This window comes from Ursus maritimus, unplaced genomic scaffold, assembly GCF_017311325.1.
Source record: "Ursus maritimus isolate PB19 unplaced genomic scaffold, ASM1731132v1 scaffold_12, whole genome shotgun sequence".
Classification (NCBI taxonomy): domain Eukaryota; kingdom Metazoa; phylum Chordata; class Mammalia; order Carnivora; family Ursidae; genus Ursus; species Ursus maritimus.
The window spans coordinates 22,421,674-22,446,501 of record NW_024423564.1 but is presented as its reverse complement, the minus strand read 5'-3'; the positions used below and the strand labels follow the sequence as shown (position 1 = coordinate 22,446,501).

Genomic DNA, 24,828 nt, shown 5'->3' with positions numbered 1-24,828 from the left:
TTGTCCCGAAGTTGTTACAACACATTGTATCCTCATACCAAGCTGGAGGTCAGAATGAAAGCCAGGTGTCACCACAACCAGCTTTGCTCCTGAAGGCTTCACTGGAGAATCAATTTCCGTGTGTGTGTGTGTGTGTGTGTGTGTGTGTGTGTGTGTGTGTCTGTGTGTCTGTTCAGCTTCTAGAGTCTGCCTTCATTCCTCAGGTCTTTCCTTGTCAGCACTCCAAGCTCAGCCTCCGTGGTCACATCTCCCACAGCTCCTTTGACTCTCCTCCCCTGCATAAGCACTCCTGTGATTCATCAGATGTTAGGAATTGATTCCTGCCTATAGTCTAATTATCTAGTAAGTTAACCCGTAAGAACAGTTTCCCTCTGCCAAGAAAGCAACCTAAATGTATGCAGCATTTTGAGAGAGATGAGCATTTGGCCATTGATTGTTTTTCTTCTTTAATATAATTTTCTGTCTGATAGTTTCCCAGCTTGGAGGGTTCACCTGTCAGAACTCTCGCTGGTTGCTTTCAGGATCCACCACATCCCACTGAGTGTGTTACAGAGTATTGACAAATTGCATACTTCAGTTTTATATTTGGTGTTTTCTGACTATAGTTTTCCTACCTTCTGCTTCTAACTGTAGCCAAATGTACTTTAAAGTATCCCATCATCTCCTCGTTTATGCTCCCCACTAAAAGACGAGAAAGAGCGCCCGCGCGAACCTCTGTCTCATCACATGGAAACTAATTTTGTCAAAAGGCGTGAGATCTTCAAAGTTGTGAGTGGTTTGAGGGTTGGTTGAGTCTGCCAGACATGCAGCAGTAACACTTCCTTATGGCACCAAAGGAAGTGTCAAGATAGAGCATACACTTCAGCAGCCAGAAACGCAGTTTTAGTGACAGCCACTTTCTCCTGGGCTATTTCTAGAAACCAGGATTGTTCTGTCATTAAGAACAAATTTGAAACCCGATTCTCCACTGAGGACAATCTTTCTGGGGGTGGATATCCTTTAGGGTATCTTTCTTCCCTCCTGCTCTTGTAGTACCTCAGGCACTAGAGGTGAGGCAGGAATCCTTCGTGCTCCTATTGTACCTTCTAGACTGTTCTCTTTCCTTTCTAAGCCAACAGACTGTGCCCATATGCAGCCCAACTACCAATCTATCTGCCAACCAATATCCCCTTATTCCTTGAAGATGTTAGCTCCTGGCTTGCTGTCACGCTCTCCAACACTACCCTTGTCATAACAGTGGGTGATTTCAAGATTCACTTGGTTTATTTTCCCAAACCCCTAAAGTTTCAGTTTCTTTAACTGCTGTCATTCCATGACTTTTTTCCCTCTAAACCGCTGCAGAGACTCATTCTCACTGACGGCCCCAGCCGTGAAATCCCTCCATAATCTTAAATCCAAGCACTGCGGTCTCTGAACAACATCTCTTACTCTTTCTGCTCATTCATACTCTTGTTCTGATACTCTTTCAATACCTTCATAGTTAAAATTCATTGATTCTACCAGCTTTTTACTTATCCTCATGTCCTCCCTCCCCTTTTTAGATTCCATTGTCAATCATTATAATCATTTCCTTGAATACACCTCTACATATCTTGTATTTACTTGGCAAAGTCCCAATCCTCATTAAACCTAAATCTCTGTCTGTCTGGTCCCTATACCTGCTCAGGTGAAAATGTCTGGAGAAGAACACATGCCACGATGATTGATTTCACTTAAGTTCATAATCAATGACTTTAATGGGCTGTTAATGCGCTTAACGATAATACCACGTTTCCTGCTCCATTCATTTCCCCATCCTCCCCAATAACTAACTCATAGCTCCTCTTCTCTCCTCACACTCCTGATCGCCAACACCTTCCTCATCTTCCTGATGAAGCAATCAAAAGAGAATTTCACACTTCTTGCCATTTCTATATACTCTGTAGTACTCTATGTCCATATTTTATTCTGTGTCCATTTTCTCTTGAATTAACCAGTCAGGTTTTCACCCACACCATTCCCCCTCAGCTAGTCTTTTCCAGTCACCAGCCGACTCACATGTTCTAAATCAAAGATAATTCACAGTTCTCATCTTATTGACCTACAAGTTAACAAGTTTGATCATTTTCTCCTTGAAACACTTTCACCTGGCTTCCAGAACTTCACACTCTTGGTCTTCCTGCCACCTCACTGGCCACCCCTTGGTTTCCTTTGATGATTCTTTCTTTCTTATCTCTCTGGACACTTAATGTTGGGGTGCCTTGGGGCCCCAAGTCTTAACTCTACTAGTGATCTTAGTATGCAAGCATACAGTATTGAATTTATTTCAGATATAAATTATTTCATATGTTTTTAAAATGTATGTTCTAGTTCCAACCTTTCCCTTGAGTAACAGACACCAGCTGTCTACTGGATATCTCTAAAATTGATGATAGGCATCTAAAACTAGTGTCTGTGATCAAAACTTAGCTCATGCCATTTCCTCTCAACTCATTTCTCTTTCAGTCTTCCTCATTTCAGTTAATGGCAGCTCCATCTTTTTGCATACTCAGGCTAAAATCGCACATGAATCCTTGACTTCTCTCTTTCTCTTCATAGTTACCTCTATTTACTTAACATTAAATAAATACTAATAATACTAAAAATACTAATACTAATATATTAATACTAAATAAATATGAATACATACATATATTCATTTGTCTATCCACAACTTCTATTGTTTATATCTTCAAACATATTCAGAACCTGACCAATTCTTCCACTCTGTTACCACCGACACCTTGTCATCGTCTATCACGTGAACACATGTAATAACCACCTAATTGCTCTCCTTGTTTCTGGTCTTTCCCTCTCCCCTTTGTCCATTTTTACACAGTAGTCAGGTGAATTCAAAATATTTTATGATTTTCCAGTACAATTTCCAATACAATTAATTCTTTGATCCATAAGTTATTTGGAAGTGTGTTATTAAATTTTCATATGTCAGGAGATTTTCTACTTTCCCAAATTTATTTTAGTTTAATTCCCACTGTGTTCAAGGAACATACTCTGTGTGATCTCAATCTTTTAAATTTATTAAGACTCATTTTTATAACCCAGCATATGATCTGTTCGTATCAACGGGACAATGGACACTTGAAAGTAATTTCTGCAGCTGTTGGCCATAGTGCACTGTAAATGTCAATTAGGTCAAGTTAGTTAGTTGTGTTATTCCATTCTTCTATATCCTTCCTGAATTTCTTGTCTGCCTCGTGTATTAGTCATTGGGAGAAAAATGTGAAAATCTCCAAGTAGGATTGTGGATTTACCTATTTTTTTCCTTTTCCTTTTTTCCTCATTTTTTTCAGGTACTTTGAAATTGTTATTCAGTTAAATATATTTAAGATCATTGTATCTTCCTGGTGAATTGATATTTATCATTAAGAATTCTCCCTGCGTTAATACTCATTGACTTTGAATCCTATAGCATGTTCTCTTTGTGTAATCATAGCTGTGTCCTTACACCCAAAATAGATTCCTTACGAACAGTATTTAGTTGAGTCTTTCTTTCCAATCTGGCAAGTCTTTTAAATAGAGTGGTTGAATCTACTTAGATTTATTGTAATTACTGATATGGTTGGGTTCAAGCTTACTATTTTACTCTTTGCTTTGTGTATACATCCCATCTGTTACCTGTTCTTTAAAGAAAAAATTTAAAAATAACCTTTTGTATTTGCCCTCATATTTACCATTTTCAGTGATCTTCATTACGTCCCAGAGGTCCAGACCTTCGTCTAGGAACATTTCTCTTTAACCTTAGAACTTCCTTTGCGTTTGTGTGGCGTGGGTTTGCTGGTGTCAAATGCATTAAGCATTTGTTTATCTGAAAGCTCTCTATTTTGCCTCATTTTTGGATACCTATTTTTGCTGGATATATGATTCTAGGTCCTTGGACATGTCAGGAAAGATGTCTTTATATTCTCTTTTGGTTTCCATTTCTTTCTGATAAGAACAGTAGCATTTTTATTGTTGTACTCATGAATAGAATGTGGTTTTTGCCCCTTGCTGGTTTTAAGATTTTTTTCTTTGTCTTTGGTATGCTTCAGTTTCACTTTGTTTTTGTCGTCGTTGTTGTTGTTTGTTGTTGTTTTAGAGGGAGAGAGGGACAGAGAGGGAGCAGGGTGGGAGGGGCAGAGGGAGAGGGAGAGAGCGAATCCTAAGCAAGCTCCATGCCCAGAATAGAGCCCCATGTGGGGCTGATCCCACCACCCTGAGATCATGACCTGAGCCGAAATGAAGAGTCAGCCGCATCTTCGGTTTCACCTTGATGTGCCCCAGTGTGGTCTTCCTAGCGGGGCTCGATCCCAGGACCCAGGGATCATGACCGGAGCGGAAGGCAGGCGCTTAATGACTGAGCCACCCAGGCACCCCGGCCTCTATCTTTTCATATATTTTCTATTCTGTTCCATTTTCTGTCTCTACTCCATCTGGACTCTAGTTGCATTTATTTACGTTAAACTATTTGACATTAGCCCACATATGTGGAAACTGTGGCCAGCAGTTTTCAGTCTTTTATATTTCCTCTCTGGAGGTGAGTTAGAAAGTTTCTACAGATTGATATCACTGATTTTGGGATTACTCACACTTCTTCTGCCTTCTCAACTCCATTAAATATTCCAATAAATTCTTTGTTTTGGAGAGACTTTCTCTTCAGTTCTAAAATTTCCACTCAGTCCTCTTTTGGAGTTTCAACTTTTTGCTGAAATTCTCTATTTGTTCATACCTGTTGCCCATATCTTCTATTAAATTCTTTAACATATTTATAATAGTCCTTATAAGTCCTTCACTGCTTATTTCAATATTTGAACCATTTATAAAATCTTTTATTGGCCAACTTCCTGTGGACATGGGTGTCATGAGTCATCTTGCTTTTTGCATATCTGGTAGCTTAACTGTACACTGGACATTATAAATGATATCTCATAGAGCTTCTGGATGATGTCATTTTCCTGTAAAGAGGGGGTTTTGTCCCGATAGACAGTTAAATTCGTGGCAGGTTACTTTGTTCTCATTTGCTGTTAGTCCTAGCACGTTCTCAGCGGAAGGATCTTAGGCTACGGGCCTAAATGCTCAGGCTTAGGCTTTCTGAGTTCTCAACCGCACGCTCAAGTTATTCATCAGCATCTCTCCATCTGGCTGGGTGGGCATGCCAATGTTTCCCCCGCACTCGGAGGCTCTGAAATCTCTGTTCACCTCTCAGTCCCCCAGCAGCTGTTCTCTGCTTATCCTCACAGACTCCTGCCCTGCACAGGCACAACTTAGAAGCCGGCCAACGACTCCAGGGGAAGCTATGCTAATTTCTCAGGCTTCCTCTCAGTGCTTTCCTCTCTCCAGGGCCCCGCCCTAACAATTACCGAAGCCTTAGAATCCCCGAAGCCTAATACCCATTTCTTTTACCCACTTAACTTTTTCCTCCATCCAGTCATACAGCTTTTTTACTTCTTCAATTCTCTGAGAAATGACTTGGAAATCTCTCCCAGACAGAAAGCCAGCAAGAATGGGAAATTGGCCTCATGAGCCTTCTTTCAAGGATCACAGCCTTGTACTGTCCATGTTTCAGGTTCTGAAATCAGTTTTTAAGAATTGTTTTCCCCGGTTTCATAGTTTTGTATTTCATGACGATAAATCTAATACTAACTCCTCGATCATGAACTGAATCATGATATCGTTATTTTCAAACATTTTCAATAGAGTTTTAATTTTTTCCCTAAGGAAAAATATTTTAAATGGCATACTTTTTTTCAGTCTCCAAAAGATGTGCCGTAGGGGGCGCCTGGGTGGCTCCGTGGGGTAAGCCGCTACCTTCCGCTCACGTCATGATCCCAGGGGCCTGGGATGGAACCCCCCATTGGACGCCCTTCTCAGCAGGGAGTCTGCTTCTCCCTCTTCCCCTTGCTCATGCTTTCTCTCTCTCACGATTTCTCTCTCTCAAATAAATAAGCACATAAATAAATAAAATCTTTTTAAAAAAGAAAATATGTGCTGCAGAAATTATGAGTAATTAATACAGTGAATCACATTTTAAATGTTGATGGTGGTAGTGTGTGTGTGTGTGTGTGTGTGTGTGTGTGTATAGAAGGTAAGTTCCGAAGCTGGCATGGGAAGCTAGCTAGCATGGAATGGGGTGCCTGCTCAGTCAGTTAAGCGTCTGACTTCAGCTCAGGTCATGATCCCAGGGTCCTGGGATGGAGCCCCGCATCGGGCTCCCTGCTCAGTGGGGAGCCTGCTTCTCCCGCTCCCTCTGCTGCTCCCCGTGCTTGTGTTCTCTTGCTCTCTCTCTCTATATATATCAAATGAATAAGTAAAATCTTAAAAAATAAAAGTTGGCTTGTAAAACAACAACCTCTTATCTTCCAAATTATCATTGAAGACTCCTTAGAATGGAGATGTACATACCACCTTTCAGGAGACCCGACCTCTTTGAGACCAGATGAGGAAGTTGGCTGCTGTAAGAAAACTGACATCTTTAAGCACTGGATCCCACTTAGTGCTCACACCGGGAGGGGAGATGGATGATGACTGAAGGAAGATCAGATTCATATCAGCTATTTTATGCTCTCCTTGAAGATATAATTTTTGAATAAAATGGTAGGCTTGTGTTTTTTCCATTTTTTTTTTCCTATAGAGTGGTGAATTTTATTTTCTCTCTTCCTTTTCCTTTCTCTCTCTTTCTCACCTGAGTACTTGGCTAAGGGCATTTTTCACAAGCTTACTATGCGGAGCGGTCTCCAGCGCAGTGTATGGCCAGAGAGCTGAGTAGCTAAGTTGGTTATAACATAGAGCTTCCCTTAGTTTCTTTACAGGCTAGTTGGTTCCCCTTGGTTGCCTGACCACAGATATCATTCTGACTCTCATGATGTATTATATTCAGTTTGTTTTGCATGAAATCAGTAGATGTTTGATCCGAGTCTGAAAGGTGCAAGGGGTCTGGCAAAGCCAGAGAGGGTTGAAAGCAAGTGGTCTTTGAAGAACTGAGACTAAATATTAGGTTGTTTGGGAGAACACCGAAAGATAGATAATTAGGTATGAATATTTATCTGATTATGGTAAAACCCCAGTCTCAGAATATTTATTTGCGCAGCAGTGTGAATGATTGGAAAAATGGGCATGAAACTTGAAGTCGGGAAGTAATTGAAAGCCTACTGTAATGGAAGAAGAGGAATTAAACTAACAAGAATTGATTTGGTTTATATTATATTATATTTTTTTTTCTGGACTATATAATCCATAGTTCGGGTATTGAATATATAGCATGCTGTTCAAGTACACTGCATGGGCCAAAGTAAACATAATACACTAGATTACTAGTTAAGGATTACTAGATTACTAGTTAAGGAGAACCCTGAAGGAAAAAAAAAAAACCAAAAACATTCCGTCCATTAGGTTATTGAGGATCATTATTTGATGATATGACTGAGCTATATTGGTGGCTCAATAAGCTACAAAGAAGCAGGGAGGTCTGTAAGAAAGAATAAACACAAAAAACCCCAATATAAAAAAAAGTGAATGTATAACCCAGAAAAAGGCAAGGTTATTCTAATATTATTCAGTACTGTCGATAGCCAGGACTGCCCTAGGCAGGAGCTCGGAGAAAGGACCGTAATCATTATTAATAGAGGGCGCCACATGACACGTAGCTTCCCCCACAGTCTGGTAGAATAATGTGTCCTAACATAGATGGCCAAAGGTCTTAGAGAGCCAAAGGCTGCATGTGTCTTGAGAAAAACAACCAGAGAATCATTATCTTAGAGTCACAGACCAACTCCTAGCATTGGATACACAGACGTACATATATAGCTTAAAGTGGTTTATAAACCCCAAATTAGAAGTTTTCTCATAAAAATCCAGATTTCTGTCTTCTCTTGAAATATCGGAAGATCCAGTGACTCAAGGTCAATGGCAGTCACTGACAGGAGCTGCACATTGCAGCCACCAGCCCTTTCTCTAGTCATGCACCCCTTATTTATACAATGTAAACATGTTGACATAAAGACCAAAGGATCATTCATTTATATTATCTTCCTGGCCTTGCAGGCATTTGAGTTTTCAGTACTTGATTTAAGTTGCAAGTAAAGTCACAAGTGCCAGAGTATTTCATATCTGGATCTAATAAAGGAAAAGCAATAGGACCCCTAAGGGAAAGCTAAAGGAGTTGGGATTATTTATTGTGAAAAGTACAATGAAATGTTTCTAGAAATGTCTTCAGCATGAAGTCTTTCATGTAGAAAGGAGGCTCTCAATTGCATTAGATTAGATTTTCTGATGAGGACCTATTTAAGGCAAAATTATCAAGTGACCAAATTTTATCAGGGGCCAAAAGAGCCACCTTTCCCATTCTCCCTTCCTTTCTCTTCAACATTGGACTATATCACCAGATCGCTGGGTCTGCTCAATGTCTTCTGTAAAATTTGCATATGTGTGTGTATTTACGTGTTTGTATTTATAAAATATCTAAGAAGAATGGGATTTTATAATTATTACTGGCTTTAATTTGGGGGTACCATCTAAAGCGTGGGGTTTTTAGATTATTCTTTCACCAAATGTTTATTTAGTTCCTGGAGATAAAACAGGTTTGAGGTTCTTTCTTTCTTGGAGCTTAAATTCTAGTGGAGAAGAAAAATAACAGATAAATAATAAAAATAAACAATATAAATAAATATGGATATTGGTAAGAGCTTTGAAGCATCCAAGGGTGATGAGGAGGGAGAGTGAATAATGGCTGAAAAGTGGCTGTAAAAAGTCAGGTCACGGAAGGCCTCCTGGGAGGGTGACACTGCACCGAAACTGAACGTTAAGGAATCAGCCTGGGGTTCGTTATTTTCTGGACAATGCAAACAGCAAATATAAAGGCAAGAAGGACCTTGATATGTTCTAAAAGCAGAGTGAAAGCGGAAGAGAGCGGCAGGTGATTATGACGGAGGTGCATTTCTCACATCTGTAAGTTCCTTCTGATCTCAGGTTTCCTATTGTAAAATGAGGGACATACCAGCTCTCTCGCTGGGTTGTATGAGGATTAAATATAATCAAGGACGAAATAGTCACCTCTAGAAATAGTCCACATTTCTGCGCGATTAATTGTGGAACTTCCTGGGAGCAAATTCATTCTGGGGGAAGGAAGAAGTACACGTGCTTCACCCAGTAACAGATACCTCCTGCATGTGAGAGGGGAGAGATGTCTGAGCACAGAGTGGGAGTCAGCCAATTTCAGTCCCATATCTAACTCATTTCTGACTACTGTGAAGCGTGCGGAATGATGGTGGTGGGGCAACTTTAAAGTGCTATTTACTTCCACTCACAACCCTTTAAGATATTAGAACACGAGCAACAGTTTTGGGGGGCACTGTGAGAAAGCAGAGATCTACAGGTCTGGAGAGTCCTTCTGTGTATTTCTGCAGAGACCATGGCTGGCTTCGATGCTTTGACTTAAGTGACAATACACTGGGCACTAGATGGCACTCCCCAGAGAAGGAGCCAAGTCAGGTGGACGAGATGGTTCCTGGTGGATGTGACACGCCTCAGCAGAGGCTGCTGTAGCACCTGGTGGCACTCACCTGACAGGGGTTGATGCCAGAGCCACTTAAGGACCAGGGTGGGACCCAGGAGATGTGGTGGCACTGGACAAGAGTGGAGTATCAGTATTACTGCCTTGATGTTGCGGCCAGACTATCCTGGCAAAAGAAAAAAGCAATGAAGAGAGAGAGAAAGAGGGAGACAGAGGGAGAGAGAGAGAGGGGGAGAGAAGGAAAGAGAGAAGACAGTGTGATAGAGTAACTGTTCGCACATAGGAAATGCATGCTGGAGGTTTCCAGAGAAACTTAGGGGTTGGAGAGTAAAGGGCTGGGGAGCTGAATAAGGGTATAAGAGATAGAAAAATGTGTGTGTAATGCCTAATGCTATGCCAGATAGACAAGAGGTGTCCCTATAGAGTTGCCAGATAAAATACGAGATGCACAGTTAACTTTAAATTTCAAATAAATAATAAATAATTTTTTTTCTGTAAATATGTCCCAAATATGACATAGGGCATTCTTAGACTAAAATGTATCCATCGTCCGTCTGACATTCCCAGCTAGCTGGACATCTGTATTTTAGTTTGCTAAATCTGGCAACCTTATGCCCATAAAGCTCTGTTTGTTTTTAGGAGGCCCTATAGCTTGAATAATTGCCCCTTGCTATTTGGAAGCCATTATCAGTGTAGCAAACGTCCCAGCAGGCTTATTGCAGTTGGGTTAAAAATTATTTACTTAAAACACAGTGCCACCTAGCTGGGATTTGCTGTTTAACTATTTCATACCCATTTTGCATGTAAGATTGATCCAAGCAGTCACATCTGCCCTGTACTGCTGTACAAAACTTCACACGGTTCAGTATCATTCATTACCTATTGGGAAGAACCCCTTGTATCTAATGGGCATTTTTTCCTTGACCCTTCCCTGTCCCCACCCCAGTCAGCCAGCCAGCATTTCTTAAATACCTAAAAAGCACTCAGGCTAAGAGCTTAGTGAATGAACTACTAAGTTTTGAGGTGGAGGAAGTCGTTCAAAGAAAAAAAAAAATCACGGGGAGGAACTGGTGAGGGATTCTAGGCAGTCTGGATTGTGAAGAAACTGAAAGGTGGACATGTGAAAAGACATTTGAATTTTAGTCTCCTTGGGAATTTTGTCTGAGTTCAGTCCTGGCTATGGCTCAGGATATCCAGGCTTTGAGACGTCCATCTCTAGAATTAATTTTCCTGTCCCGTAGTAGATGTAATGTCATCAGAGTGAATCCCACGTCTCATAGATCCTTGCTCCTCTTGGTGGTCAGGGGCATAGATGCACTTGATTCCTAGCCCTGAGTAGACGGTGCCCTCCCTCTCCACTCTGGGTTGCCAAGTTAAGCCTGATTCTGAAGCTGATTCGGTGATGGATTAGCAATGTCTGCCATGAAAAAGTGGTTGGGGGAGGAGCAACGGACTGTTGAAGGTAAAGTTTGGCAAAATGGACCAAGAGTGATTTATTGTAAAGCTACCTTTAAAGGTTTCTTAACCTATATGTTTAGGGCAAGAGCAGCAAGAGCCAAGTGCGTTTTCAGGCCAATGACCCAGGACACTTGGTAGATCTTGGAGTAGACTTAATGTCATGAAGAAAAGCAAATGGGACTGAGTTGGCAGCGCGGGGAGGCGGGGTCGGGGGTCACACAACAGCTGTGACAAGAACTCCCAGTCTCTGCATGGAAGAGCAGGTTTTTAGGGCTGCCAGAGGGTTGGTTAACTCATTCATTGTTTCCAGTGTAGGTGAATGAGAATCTCACACGTGAGTCCTATCTAGGCTGTGCTAGAAATGGAAGCCCCACGGGACATAGAGGCCAAATACAGCACACAGTCCCACAGTTGTCCCCTCAGCGTCCCTGCCTACGGGGCTCATTGATCACTGGATTCTGTCCTGCTGCGCCTGGATATTGCTTCACACTCTTCACCGAAAAACAAAGGCAACAATTACTGATCTATTGGGCTGGATTTGATTGGAAACTCATTTGACATATCTGGTCTGAGACCAGATTCCGAGATAGCACAATTTTTACACTAAGTTCAAAAGAGTGAGGCTAATGACCCAGCTCTGGGACTGAACAGAGATGGAAGAAGAGCTGAAGTTCGAGAACAAGGTTACAAGAAGTCAGAGCAAAGCCCGTTTCCTGAGCTTCATGATTCTGTTGCCATTAACTCATCTGGAGACCTAGATGGAATGCTCTGAATAAAGTTCCTAAAAATGAGGATGCTTTTGGTTCAGGGCTAAAGGAGACTTTATACTATCTGACATTTCGAGCTCCCTTAGCATTTTACTATTAAAATGTTTCCCCCTTTCAGGTGCATGTATTACTTGAGGACAAAAAATATATATATTTTTTTGACTAAAGAATAATTTGCATACAAGTGTGAATTGTTTGAATGGCTCTCAAAATTCCTGCCATATAAACTGACTTTTTAAATAAGGCTATTTTACTTGCTGTTGTATCTATCTCACTTACATCACAGGGTTTATTTAATACCCTTGGTCTTTCAGAGTCATCAGCAGGATTTTAAAGCAGATATTGTATAGAGGATGTAAATGCCAAGGCCTTTTATCTTATCCTCTCTACCCTCCAACACCTCCCTTCCATGTGCCGTGTCTCTTTACACTACTGTGACTCCTTTTCACAAATGCTGACGATATTGACTTTGAAGAACATGTTTCTTACACTTAGAAGTGGACATGGTTGCTTCAAACAGGTACCACTTTGCTTCAGAACTGGGCCCACTTTTTGATCCACTTTGTCAGGGTCTGCCTGCTCCTGGCCTGGATTTTACACAGTGGCCGAGAGCAGAGACTCTAACTAGGGTTTGGGTTTCATCATTGTACCTTAGTATCTGTGTTACTTAGAGTAAATTATTAAATATGTGTTACTTTCCTTATATGTAAAATGGGCGATAATAATATCAATAATAAAAGTGATTCGTAAGGATCACACGTGTGTTTCTGGCACATAGCGAGTGATCAATAAATGTTAGCCATTTTGTCATTGCTGTCTTCTCCTTCCCTCCTCAAAGATTCCATAGCCTTCTTAATCCCCTCACCAGCTCCGTTCTCTGCTCTATCTCATTCCCTAGAACCAATCCTGATCTGGACAACAGATATTTCACTATATTCAACCCCGAGTTACAGGGGTAGTAATCTATCCCTTCCTTTCTCTCCCTTTCCCTTCTCTCCCTCCACCTCCCTTCCCTTCTATCCCTTCTTCTCCCTCCTCTCTCTCTCCCCCTTTTCCTCCCCCTCCTTCCTTCCTTTTGTTCCTTTCCGTCCCTCCTTCTTTCTTTACTTCTTTATGAAAAACATTTACTAAGGGCCTATTATGAACCATGTTCTGCCCTGGACTTTGAGAATAAAGTGGTAATGAAAAGTTATCTTCTCTTTTAAAAATATAATCAATTAATACTTTCAAAGTGCTTTAGAATAGTCTGACACATAAGTGTTCTACAAGTGTTTGTTAAATAAACCTGAGCTTCTGCTTCATTCCCAGTATCTGATCCTAATCTTGTATTTCCACTGGGAATCAAAGTCTTATCTTGATTCTCACGTTTTCATGCCCATTTTGATAACAAGCCTACTAAACACATTTCAGGACTAAGGTTTGCTTTACATGTTTCTTCAGAAACAGGGCAGGGGTAAAGGAGACGGAAGTCAGAGGCACAGCCCCAATATCCCACCTCATTCAGTGGTTTCTGAACCATTGTCCTGATTCATTGAATGGCAGCTGCCTGTTCGTATCTGCAATAGCAACTACTCTGGGATCCTGTTCTCTGCCGCTTCAAACCATAGTGCTCCACACTGGGCCCTTCTGAGACAGACCAATGTACTAGATGACCTCTTGTTTTCTACTTCCCCGTTTTGGGAACGTTACTGTATTATTACCTCCCAGAACGGCCTTCTATCGTAGACAAGATGCCTGCTCTCCTAGCCCCGCTACCACAGTCAGAGCTACCCCATTGCAGCCCACCCCAGTAAGTTCTGTTCCTTTAAAGAAGCATGAGGCTTATTTCCCTTCAATATTGCTCTTTTTAAAAAAATCAAGTATCTCTAGTTCTTAATTGATGTGTAGGCTACTATACATAGAGAGGCTGCCAAGTAAACATTAGTTATACCATGACTAACTAGTAATGGGAAATAGATGGAGCCAAAGTCTAAATAGTAATGAATATGGGCCTCATCTCCTGTCTGTAATTTCTGGGTAGGTAGTCCAGCAAAGAAGATTGCACTGACTAATCTCTGAGAATAATTTTAAAAAAACATTATTTTTAAGTTTAAACTGTATTTCAGAATATTGAAGCTTACAGAAGAGCTGTGAAGCTGGTACAGAACTGTTCCCGTGTACCCACACCCAATTTCCCTATTATTAACCCCTTTCGTTAGTATGGCGCCCTTTTGCAGTTAATGAACCAACAGTACTACATTGTTGGCTCAAGTCCATCCTTCATTCTGATTTCCTTAGTACTTACCTAATGTCCTTGTTCTGTTCCAGATTACCATATTGCGTTTACTTGTCATACTTCCTTGGACTCCTCTCAGCTATGACTGTTTTCCAGACTTATTTTGTTTTAATGCTCTTGATAGCTTTGAGGAGTTCTGATTAGGTATTTTGTAAAATGTCCCTCAACGGAGATCTGTCGATATTGTTCTCATGGTTTAGATTGGGTTAAGGGGTTTTGGGAAGAGGTAAAGTGCCATTTTCATCACATCAAATCAAAGGCACATACCATAAACATGATTTATGACTGTTGATATTAATATTGATCATCTGGCTGAGGTAGTATTTGTCAATTTTCTTCACTGGAAAGTCACTCTTTTTCTTCCCTTTCCATACTGTCCTCTTTGGATGAAAGTCACCCAACTCAGTCCCCACTTAAGGAGTCGGGCGTCATGCTCTATCTCCCTGAGGTGAAGTATCTGTCTAAATTATTTACACATATGCTGCACAGAATTGTCTATTCTCCTCCATTTCTTTATTCAATCATGTATTTCTATCAGTATAGGATCATTGGTATTCATTTTATACTTTGGATTATAATCCAATACTACTTTATTCATTTTGTTACTTGAATTGTTCTGGCTTTGGCCATTGGGAGCCCTTTTAGTTGGCCCCTATATTCCTTCAACATACCTCCATCACTCAGTGTGTGTGTGTGTGTGTTTGTGTGTTTATCACTTCCTTTCTTTCCAGGACTATAAAATGCCCCAGGCCCATCTTGCATATTTTGTGTCCCAGTCCTAGAATCAGCTGTTTCTCTGAGGAATCCTGGGTCCTCTTATTGGAAGTTGGTATTAAAACCAAGATGTATGCATTGAGTGTGCTTCTGCTACCCAGATGTCATTGTTTCTATGCATTCTCTTTAGCAACTGGAACTCCATAAGGGAAGTTGAAGTTAATCTGAGCAGTTACAATGAAGAAATGTATGGGTTATATACCAGTTGGCATTGGAGTGAAATGGAGGTGAGAAATTGGTAGTAACAAATAATAAATGGCTAGAGGGAAAGTAGTATACCCTGAAGTGGAACCTGGATGGCCCCCCAAAGGATCCTGGGCATATCTGTAGCTAACGGCAAGAACCCAATGACAGTAGAGAAATTCAAGGCACAGGATGGGGGAAGACAATTGATTAAGGAAACTAGATTATTTTATTTGGAAAATATCAGTAAAGTGGCATTATTTTGTTATGGTTTTCATTAATATTCTCCAGGGAAACACAGCAAATTTAAAATGTCAGAAGTGGTTACTCATAAGCTATTGAATGGTTGGTTCTACCTTCATTGTTTTTTTGTGGTAACCAACTTAAAGAGACTTTTGAAATATATATAATGATAGTATTTATATGGTACACTTTAATTTCTTAAAGCACTACCCCATTATCTCCATTTTACTCTCAGAACCATCCCCTGAGGTATAAATATTATTTACCTTCGTTTTGCTAATAAATAAATTGAGGGATAAAATGTAGTGGCTAGCTTAAGGTCAACATTTTAGCAGTGAAAATAAAATTAAAAGTTGGTTTTCTTTACTGTCAAGCTTGCATTCCTCCCACTGCCTATTCTAAGATTTCTCAACCTGGGTACTAAGAGCATTTTGGGCCAGGTCATTCTTAGTTGTGGGAGCTGTCCTGTAGTTGTCTTGTATGTTGTAAGATGTTTAGCCACATCCCTGGCCTCTACCCACCCGATGTCAGCAGCACAAGTCCTTCCCCCAAGTTGCCACAAGGTTTCTAACTATTGCCAAAATTCCCCTGGCGGACAACATCGAGCCCTGTTAGAGAACTACTGGACTTAGTCCATAATCTGCTTTCCAGCAACGAAGGCACAGATACTACCCCCCACCCCAAATTCCAGCAATCAAGATATCAAATGTTTTTAAATTTAAAATCCACATTCCACTGCAATGTCTCGGAAATAAGTTCTGGCTAATTACATCATTTACTCAATTTTAGGATCTATTTGTTTAAGATGTAGTACGTCATTTACAATATCAATTTAATACAGAAATCACAAAAGTGGTAATTTGAGGATTATCAATTTAAGATAGGATAAGGTTCAGTCAGATGAGAACACCTAACTAGTAAGATTTCAGTCAAGAGCAAATCCATTGAGTGGGGAATCATTGTTCTCCATGGCTCTTTTAACTAGAATTTTGAATCCATTATATAAACAATAGTGTGGGAGTACTTGTGAAACATTTGATAAAGATAACAAAATGAATAAAATATATTTTTAATTACTACAAATTTGTACCTTCTAGATTTCACTTTTCCATGTTCTCTTTAAATTTTATGCATTTACATATATGATTTTTACATCGCATAATTATAGGGTATAATTTGCATCCTTTTTAAAATTAAAATTATATCATAAACATTTTTCCTGTTGCTACATAATGTGCATAATTATCATTTTAATTACTACATAATATTCTATATAGTTGGTAAGCCATAATCCATTTAACCATTTCCCTATTGCTGCATATTCATGTTGTTTTTGATATCACAAATACCACTGCAATAATCATCTTCGTGATTATTAAATTATATTACTTTTGGACACAGATTCATGGAATGAAATTACTGAGTCAGGGTTATGAGCATTTTAGTGGATCATGAAATGTATTGCCAAATTGCTTTCCAAAGGGATTTACACCGCCAGCAGATATACATGCTTGTCTTGGTTACATTACATCCTTGCCAGAATTGGGCATTTTAATCCTTTCTCTATGTTTTATAATTTAATAGTCACAAAATTCACTTTGAGTCTTCTGTTGTTGATGCCAATGATCTAGGCTGTTGGGGGAAAGAAAAAAACATTTCTTGGGTGCCTACACTCGCTATGGACCATGCTAGGGAATTTGTACTCATTGCCCCAAATATCGACCTTACCTTCCCCCTCTTTCTCTCAGTAACCTTGCCCTGCGTCACTTCTCTTCATAACACTTATAAGCATTTGAAATTGTACCACACATTGACATCCTTCTTTATTTTCACTATAAACTCGAATAAAATGAAAACTTGTTGAGGGCTGGGATTTGATCTTGCGTGTAGCTCTCTGGGATAGTAGCTAGCGTGCAGTAGGGCCTGGATAAATATTGTTGAATGAAAATGTGAAGGATTTAATTAGCTAATCTCAATTTATGGTCATATCAAAGCTGACAGATGGCGGTTGGGACTGTTTACAGATATTTGGTGCTGTTTCTCCTAAGTACTTCTTCACTCTCTTGCAGTCAGGCAATGGTTGATTTGCTTTGGCCGATGAAAAGTGAGTAGAAGTGATGTGCGTCTTTTGGGGGTGGGCTATTTAAAAGCCAGGCACACTTACCACTGGTCCCTTTCCCCTCTGCCAGAGTTAATGCCTACATTCCAAATAGCATCTCCTCCACCAGCCTGGGTCTCATTTTAGAGTGGTTATTCAATTAATCAGAGCCTCCACGTGACCCTTGGTGGGCATGTGTGAAGCGGAAGTTAACAATAGTTCCTTTGAGCTGAGATTTGGGGGTTGACTGTTTCTGTGGTAAAATTTAGTGTAACCTGACGGTATAGAGATTAGTAAGTTTAAATAAGGGGGACTAACCCACAGAACTGGCCATGGACACGTGAAAATTCAAGCCTTTCTGTCTTTGCCTTGCCCCTGTTGCACAGCACCACAGGGGGTAAATTGTTCTGTGGGCTTGCTAGGGCTCTGTGCTGCAAACTGGGTGGTAGAATTCGGAGAAATTTACTCTCGCACAATTCTAGCGACTAGAAATCTAAATCAAGATGTCAGCAGACCTTGTTCTTTCTAAAGGCAGTGAGAGAGAGTTTGTTCCATGCCTCTGCCTGGCTTCTGCCAGTGTGGTGGCAATGCTGGGGTTCCCCTGGCAGGTAAAAGCATCACCCAGTTTCTGCCTCCGTCGTCGCCTGGTATTCTCCTGTGTGTGCTTGTGTCCAGATTTCCTTTCTCTCAGGATGCCTATCATGTCGGATTGGAGGCACATTCTACTCCAGGAGGACCTCATCTTCATCACTGGTATCTGCAACTACTCTATTTCCAGATAAGGTTACCTTCTGAGATGCTGGGGTCAGGCTTCAGCACAGTAAGTTTAGACGGGCACAATTCAATCCATAACAATAGGAATAGAAGTGCTTGCTTGGTCTGTTATCCAGAATGAAATTATATATATATTGAATTTTTATATGTAAACATTAGCATTTATTATAATACTTATTTAATATTATTAAAGTTAATGTTTATAAAATTTATATGTCATATAAATTTATAATATATGACACATACAATATATAATATTTAATATTAAAGTTAATATTTTATATATTTCTATAATTTATATGTATATAAACTATATATGTAATATATTATATGATATATATCATATATCACAAAAATCTACCATGAGTTTATGGATTTATTTGTCTATTTAGAAATGCATACATTTTACTATTTTTTTCTTTCTCCAAATTTTTATTTAAATTCCAGTTAGTTAGCATACAGTCTAATATTAGTTTCAGGTGCAGAATTTAGCTAGTGATTCATCATTTACATGCAACACCCAGTGCTCATCACAGGTGCCCTCCTTGATACCCAGCACCCACTTATCTATCAGGGTATAAACAGTGTATAACATTTCTGTAACTACATCTAGATTAACCTGGAGAGAAGAGAATTTAGCTTACTCTTGCTTCTGCTATTGTTACAGTGTTCCTGGAAATCCGTTGAATTAGAAGAGGCAGTAATAATGGAGAGGAATATGGAGTTGAAAAATAGCAATGCTATCTTTTTAAACTATATATATTGTTAAAGTGAACAATGTTAGAGTCTCAATTGATGGTGGCCCAGCTGGTATGTCCATATGTCTTTCGTATTTTGAGATTAAGACCAAGTATTCAGAATAAATATAAAAGCATCTAAAATAGTATGGATACGATCCCAGATGCTGTCACCATATGTCTTATGAATTTCTGACTTAAAAAACACCAGGTCTATATTATTTGGCTTGTCTAGTCCGATATACAAGTTGATCTTCCTTAACACAAAGCACCAGATCACAATGACAACAATCTAGCTAAAACAGCTGAAATTTTCACAGCGTTGAAGTTTTACATTCAATCATTGACATCTAGGATCTCAAAAGAACACTTCATTTATAATAAAATGGTATCAACATTGTACCATAGACTAAAAGCATTTTCTAAGAGAGCAAATACAATTATTTGACGTCTATTTGAGTTCTCGCAGATCATGCCTTAAGATAACACCTGGAAATCTCATGTTACACTTTCTTATTTTCAGTAGTGGGGAAAAAAATACCCTGCCTTCAGTATACTTACCCACAACAAATATAACCATGGCCACATGTTTGAGGATCAGATAGCTTTAATTTGAACCACTGAAGGCCATCTGAAATCAGTAGCACAGCACATAATTCAGAGTAACAGCAGTGGAAACATCTATCACAAAGCCCATACATTTTATTTCGTGAGAGAGTAGAGGCCACCTTATCCTAATTGAGTTTTTTTGTTTTTGTTTGCTTTTTTGTTTTAATTTATTATGTTGTGTTAGTCACCATATAGTACATCATTAGTTTTTGATGTAGTGTTCCATGATTCATTCATTGTTTGTGTATAACACTCAGTGCTCCATGCAATACGTTCCCTCCTTAATACCCATCATGGGGCTAGCCCATCCCCCCACTCCCCCACCCCCCTCCCCTCTGAAACCCTCAGTTTGTTTCCCAGAGTCCATAGTCTCTTGTGGCTCATTCCCCCTTCTGTTTAATCGACTGAGTTTCACATCTGATAACACCCTTTTTACCTGTGTTCCACTGGCATCCTTCAGTTACTCGGTAGGACATTGTAACTATAGAAGATAAAATGTTAAGGGAATGAGTGCATAGCTGTTTTGGACTGAATTGCATCCCCCTCCCAGATTCATATGTTGAAGCCTTGACCCTCAGTGTGACTGTATTTTGCGACAGAGCCTTTTGGGAAGTAACTAAGTTTCAATGAGGTCATAAGAGGGGGCCTATTCTGATAGAACTGGTGTCTTTGTGACAAGAAGAAGAGACACCAGAGCTGTTTTTCTCTGCAGGTAACAAAGGAAAGGCCACGTGAGGACACAGAAAGAAGGCAGCTGTCTCCAACGCCAGGAGAGAATCCTCACCAAACATCACCTTGATCTTGGGCTTTCAGGCTTCAGAACTGTTGGAAAATAAATGTCTGTGGTTTAAGCCACCCAGCCTGTGGTACCGTGTTGCAGCCGCCTAGGCTGACTAATACAGTAACATACTGGAAACAGGTCAGAAGGATGCTAAGAGAGGTTTCAAGACAAGAAATAATGAGAATTAACAGCAGAGGGCAGAGAAAGCTCTAAGAAGGTAGACAGGAAAAAATCAAATAAATAATCCTTAGATCAAGGAAACAGACCCCCTATATAACTTCATAACTCATTATAACTCCCAAGAGCTTTACTTTATTAGAGCACCGAAAAATGATTCATACTCAAAAGGCGGAGTGGGTTAAATTCTGCATATTTATGTACTGAGCCAGAATAGCTGCAAGATAATTTAGAGAGATTACTTACAGTATTAAGCTTGAGTTTATTTGGAAAAAAAAATTGCTTTTCCTGATCTCTCTTCTATTCCTTCTAATGAATAGTCTGCATAGCTGAGATGGCACTCTAATACAAAGACATTTCTATCCATTCATAAGACGAATATTTCTTAATTTGACCAGAGAAAATATGTGACCAAATAATTGCAATAAAAAGAGATCTATAAAATAGTGAACAAATATGAGATGACAATTATGTTGTGTTATAACATAAAGCATGGAACATTTCTTTTAAAAAGAAAGCTTTGATATATTATATATATTAGGGATTTATATATATATGTATAAAACATATATATCCATATATAAAACATATATATCCATATATATATCAAACATATATATATCAAACATATATATATATATATCATATATATCCCTATAAAGGTCTGTATATGCTTCTATATATAATATACAGAGACTAGAAAAAGTGCTCCACTGAACCACAGATTTGTGAGGATTACTTTAGCACTTTAGGGCTTTTAAAATTCAGCAGTCGTCAAATTATACCATGTTGTTTATGGAGGCAATGCTTTTTGGTTAACCTTACCTGTTGCTGTAATCCACAAAAGCCTTCTTTGCTTTGTCCCAAGAGTAGGTAGCTGGCCAACCCCAAGCCACTTCTCCCACCCTAACTTTAAACAGACCTCTTAGGGTACTATCAGTGTTGGGACTGCTGAGCTGTCTAATCTGAAAGGGAAGGGACCGTGTCTGTCTTTCTAGCCACTGTTTAGTTGGCACATTGCCAAGTGGCTGGTGTGCAGAACCCATCAGTAAATTTGTTGAATGAAAGAAGGCTGAAGGACCTTCCTGAGTAGCAGCAATACCTCCAGGGAAACCTGATTACTTACTACTCAATGTGTCTCACTAGTTTGGAAAGATTTCTCTTTCTTTTTCTAATATTGATTTAAAAATATACCTTTTCTCCCTCCTGGGAAGAGAACATTTTTTCCTCTTTTGTACAAGAGATAGTGTTTCAGTGCAAAGTGAAAAATGGACCCAATTTATAAATGCAATAATATGAAGGTAAATGGCGCAGGATGGTGTTAGGATCGCCCTTGTTACGGATGGCATCTTTGAGACGTGAACTTCGCATTTTCAGCTGAATGCTAAAGGTGGTTGTATGTCCACTCCTGTATATTTTCTTATCTGGAGGCCCTTGTGAGCAAGGGCACAGATTTGAAAATATCGGTCTGTGTTTAGAATTTAGATCCTGTAATCCATCCATGGCACACAAAGCTTGGGGCGGGGCGAAAAGACATACTTTTTTTTTTTTCTTTTATTAAACCTTGACCATGTCCCAAGGTTTATCAGCCTAAGAACCAGCTGTAATCTAAAGTAAAGGGGATAGCGAAGCAGAATATAAATACTCTTATTTTTTTCTTTTTAGAAGAAAATCACTCACTTAAAATCTGGAAGAAATGTCCTTAATTGATATTTTAAAAGAGTCCAAAGTCACAAACTTCATTTCAAAGCCCATGTCTGGCAAATTGTGCAAAGATGCATGTTTCTAAGGTAAAAACAGAACCATTTGGTATATGTCCAGGGAACCTTTTGAAACATGCATTCAAAATTTAATAAATGGTGCCCTAGAGGCAAGAACGAGATCATTTACATCCATTCTTCAGCACCTTGCTGATCCAGAAGAGGCAGGTTACGTAGTAGATGGTACACCTGCTCGGTGTCCCAGGTGGCTTCAGCGGCTTCTGATTTGCAAATATGGAGGTTGTTAAGATCCCAGGACGGCCCATGGGACATAGGTGCCCAGAGAACTGGTCTAATGTCAACCAATGTGATTCCTTTGCAAGCGTTCTCCAGTCACTCTGACAATCCTTCGCCATCACACAAGTGTTATTTATTCGTCTACCCCAAGAAAGGATTTACCCCCCCAAAACAACAAACAATTTTTTTTAATTTTTAAAATTTTATTTGAAAAATACAATACACAGCAGAGAATTATGTCCTCCCCTACTGCTCTTTCACAAAGGAAACTGTATGGTAAATGTAACTGTGATATTTGGCTAGGATAGATCCTGAGAAAAGAGAGGCCCAGTTAGAAGTGGAAAAGACCAAGTCTGTCAAAGAAGGTTCACCTCTCTTTTAACATAAAAGAGCCTTTTAAATTATCTTAGGAATCAGATAAAACATGTGCAGAATTTCTGCCATGCAAACAGAGACTACTAAAATTTTCAGGCTGACCAATTTATACTGACCTGGGCCCCGAGTAAGTAGAATAAAAAGATGTCTTTATCAGAAAAGTAGGTGTTTGCCTGCTTTTACTAGACTAGATATGTACATATTTACAGATTCATATTTTCTTAAAGGTGTTTTTCATTATTCGCAGTTATAGCATCATGGTTCAGGGCTCTTTGCTGGCTTTTTGCCTTATGCGTGTGTATCTTTTTATTCTGAATTTCCGTCATGGCAGGATCATTCAATGCACAATCTTGGGCCCATGACATTTAATATTAGAGATGACCTTACTCCGATCCTGGATCAAATCTGGGTTTCTGGGGAATGTATATAACTCCTACATTTGGACCTGGTTTAACAAGGTGCAAAGACACAACATTTACACATGAATATATATCTAAGGCTTCCAACAGGAAAAACATTCCAAATTGGCTCCTTGGAAAACGGATTCTAGAACCTATAGAACTAATTTAACTCCAGAAGTCTTACTGGGAATCCTGCCTCCGAAGACATTATAATCATCCTTTTCACCTCCATTCCCTGTAAGTGAACTCCCTACTACTGTTATTGCCTAAGAAGGTCATTAAAGAGGATCAAGGCATTCTACCCTTTCTCGTGTTTAAAATTTCCAACAGAGTTGAATTGCTATAGAAGTCTGATTTGGTAGAAATATGGATTTTTCTGCTTTTGGCCCTTCAAAAAGTGTTTTAACTCCCATAGTGATGGCAAAGAGCAAGTAAAATCTATTTGGGGAATAATGGACAAGTCTTTGGTTATATTTATTTGCTAATTTCTGTTGAAATTATAGAGAAAATTTAAAGTTTAGTTTTTTTATTGTCAAGGTGAGGAAGATTTATTTCTGTCAATTAACTACTGCTCATATAAGACAAAGCTACTCAGGGTGGCTTTAAAGATTGTGAAGTTATGGTAGAAGAGTACATTTAATGGTGAAATCATAGCCCGGTTCATCTTCCAAATATTGACATGGTTTCATCCTTAATTTCATATGCTCAGTGTGAGGTACGTCTCCTGAGGGGTGGGGTTTAGGATATAGGGGTGAGGGCTGCAGAAGAGATACCTGACTTAGGTTTGGACTTTACAAAAGACCTCACATCTAGACTCTTGACATTATTTTTAAAGAAAATTAAAAATAGGTTACCATACAGTTGCAAATTTGAGAAGTGTTCATTCTTAAAACATAAATATTTAAAATATACCATAACTCTTATAACTCTATTTTGGTATTTCTTCATTTTTTAAAATCATAGGTAGTTGTCCAGGACTCTACTGACCTCTGAAAGATTTCAACGTGTCCAAAATGATATGATAGTTGTGGTGTATTAGAAGAGAATATTAGTTCGGGATCAGAAAACCTGAATTTAAATTTTAACCGCCTCCTACCAGTTGTATGGAGTTGGGCACATTATTTACCTTGCCCTGGCTTTATTTTTCTGATTTAAAGCCATTTTCAGTGGTTACACAGGGTTACTGTAAGGATTAAGTAAAATTATAAATGAAAATGTATCTTGTAACCTATAAATTATTACACAAATGCAAAGTAAAATGAGTTTTAACCGCATTTCTGGCGTTGATAGACTTCTGTGTCAGAGTGTGGTTCCTTCCTGTTTAAGTTATGTGGAATTTTGATGAGTAAAAAGCCTAAGAATGGAGTCTTTCCCCCTCTTGAGACACTTTAATCAGGGAAAATTGCACAATACATAGGAACCTTTGCTAGATTTTGTCACTTAAAATATCCTAAGCACTGCCTGCATTCCAAAGCTACAAGTCAACAATTAAACCACAATTGTCAGGAACAAAAGTCCAAATAAATAATTTTTAATTATGATACATTACTTATTACAGTAAAAATTGGCATTTTCCCCTTCAAAAGCAGAAGCACCAGTCTTAGAATGTATAGTATGAATGGTATTTTACGTGAAATATAGCATAATATTATGTGC

At 39.2% G+C, this 24,828-nt stretch overlaps 1 long non-coding RNA gene across 1 annotated transcript; it reads left to right on the top strand.

Moving 5' to 3' along the window:
- The first annotated feature begins 10,247 nt into the window (after positions 1–10,247).
- Positions 10,248–20,834, top strand: LOC121102056. The gene is made up of 5 exons (XR_005834099.1): positions 10,248–12,268; positions 14,928–15,024; positions 17,293–17,327; positions 18,013–18,141; positions 20,154–20,834. It is a non-coding gene; the product is annotated as an uncharacterized LOC121102056 (long non-coding RNA).
- The last annotated feature ends 3,994 nt before the right edge of the window (positions 20,835–24,828 follow it).